General features: G+C 42.2%; 1 pseudogene; it reads left to right on the forward strand.

Moving 5' to 3' along the window:
* Window positions 1-209: 209 nt before the first annotated feature.
* On the forward strand, window positions 210-1,545 carry LOC110132590 (tubulin alpha-1B chain pseudogene; annotated as a pseudogene).
* The last annotated feature ends 884 nt before the right edge of the window (window positions 1,546-2,429 follow it).

Here is a 2,429-nt window from a genome sequence, read left to right on the forward strand (position 1 = left end):
CTAGCCTATTCTTTTATACAGCAAGAGGCGGGAAAAAAAATCAAGCTCAGAATTTCCATCAGACTTCTGGAGAAATAGCTAAATAATGAATACATAGCTAAAGAGTGCAGACAGGGTGCATTACTTACCTCGACTCTTAGTATGTCGGGGATGGTAACCAGGACCTGGTGTCTACTCCTGTTGCCTGCACCTGCTGACCTATAGCCACCATGCATTAGTGCATCTCCTTCCACGTTGGCCAGGCTGGTGTTCAGATTAGCAATGCCTGCTGGGAGCTCTACTGCCTAGAACACAGCATCCAGCCTGATGGCCAGATGCCAAATGACAAGACTATTGGAGGAAGAGATGACACCTTCAACACCTTCTTCAGCAAGACAGGTACTGGCAGGGCAGTGTCTGTAGACCTGGAACCCACAGTCATTGATGAAGTTCGCACTGGGACCTACTTCCAGCTCCTCCACCCTGAGCAGCTTATCACAGACAAAGAAGATGCTGCCAATAACTGTGCTGAGGTCACTATACCATTGGCAAGGAGATGATTGACCTTGTCTTGGACCAAATTTGGAAACTGGCTGACTGGTGCACAGGTCTTCAGGGCTTCTTGGTTTTCACAGCTTTGGTGGGAGAACTGGTTCTGGGTTTACCTCCCTGCTGATGGAACATCTCTCCATTGATTACAGCAAGAAGTCCAAGCTGGAATCCTCTATTTACCCAGCCCCCCAGGTTTCCACAACTGTAGTTTAGCCCTACAACTCCATCCTCACCATCACACCATCCTGGAGCAACTGATTGTGCCTTCATGGTAGACAATGAGGCCATTTATGGCACCTGTTGTAGAAACCTTGATATTGAGCACCCAACCTACATGAATCTTAACTGCCTTATTAGCCAGATAGTGTCCCCCATCACTGCTTCCCTGAGGTCTGATGGAGCCCTGACTGTGTATCTAACAGAGTTCCAGACCAACCTGGTGCCCTATCCCCACATTCACTTCCCTCAGGCCACATACACCCCTGCCATCTCTGTGGAGAAAGCCTACCATGAACAGCTCTCTGTAGCAGAAATCACCAATGCTTGCTTTGAGCCATCCAACCAGATGGTGAAAATTGACCCTCGTGATGGTAAATACATGGCCTGCTGCCTGTTGTACTATGGTGACATGGTTCCCAAAGATGTTGTATCACCATTGCCACCATCAAGACCAAGTGCATCATCCATTTTGTGGACTGGTGCCCCACTGACTTCAAGGTTGGCATTAATTACTAGCTTCCCACTGTGGTACCTGGTGGAGATTTGGCCAAAGTCCAGTGGACTATGTGCATGTTGAGCAACACCACAGCCATCACTGAGGTCTGGGCTTTGCCTGGACCACAAGTTGAGCTGATGTATGCCAAGCATGCCTTTGTTCACTGATATGTGGGTGAGGGCATGGAGGAAGGAGAGTTTTCTGAGGCCTGTGAGGACATGCTTGCCCTTGAGAAAGATTATGAGGAGGTTGGTGTGGATTCTGTTGAAGGAAAGGGAGAGGAAGGAGAGGAATACTAATTACCATTTCTTTGAGTCCTGCAGCATATCGTAATCAGAGCTTCAGCACTAGCTGACAGGTGTAAAAACTTTCTGACTAGATTGTCTTCACTTTCAACTGTGATCATGTATTGCTTTCCCATGTGTACCTGTAACACTTCTGTCTCAAAAGTAAAGATTTAAGAAAAAAAAAGAATGAAGAGACTCTGATGATTAGAATGATGATAATAACAATGAAGCTGATCATAATTAGAATTTAGAAGGTAAAAAAAATTCTGGCACCTATTTAAAATAAATCTATTCTGTACTTTCTGCTCAGTTTTTGTAAACCCAAAATGTTTCTAAAAATAAAATGCTTTAATTTCAAAAATTACAGTAGTATTAGACTTGCCATTAGAGATTGTCATTTAATGATTCAATAAATGTATATGATTAATTTTGGAAAATTTAATCCAAAGGATTTAATGCTTTAAGCTTAATGCTTAAGGTTGCTTAAGTACAAAACTGCAAAATGAATTGTAGACTTACAGGAAAATTTTAAGAAAATCTTTAAAAAATGACACATGTAAGCAGATTGATATGTATTTATCATAGTTTAATTAGGGATGTTAACAAAATAATATATTATATTGGCAACTTGCACTAGTGAAGATTCTTCCTCCTAAGAATGTTTTTAAGCTTATGAACTATATTTGCCTAAAGCAATCCTAGGAAGATTTTTAGAAAACTGAAGCAACTATCAATCAAGGAGACACATGAGAATGTTCTGGTATAGGTTTTCAAAATATTCTTGTCTAAGATGGACAGGGAGGCCTGGCGTGCTGAGATTCACAGGGTTGCAAATAGTCGGACACAACTTAGTGACTGAACTGAACTGAAGAAATCAAAGATGACATTAAAAGATG

The sequence above is a fragment of the Odocoileus virginianus genome, chromosome 2 (genome assembly GCF_023699985.2).
Source record: "Odocoileus virginianus isolate 20LAN1187 ecotype Illinois chromosome 2, Ovbor_1.2, whole genome shotgun sequence".
Classification (NCBI taxonomy): domain Eukaryota; kingdom Metazoa; phylum Chordata; class Mammalia; order Artiodactyla; family Cervidae; genus Odocoileus; species Odocoileus virginianus.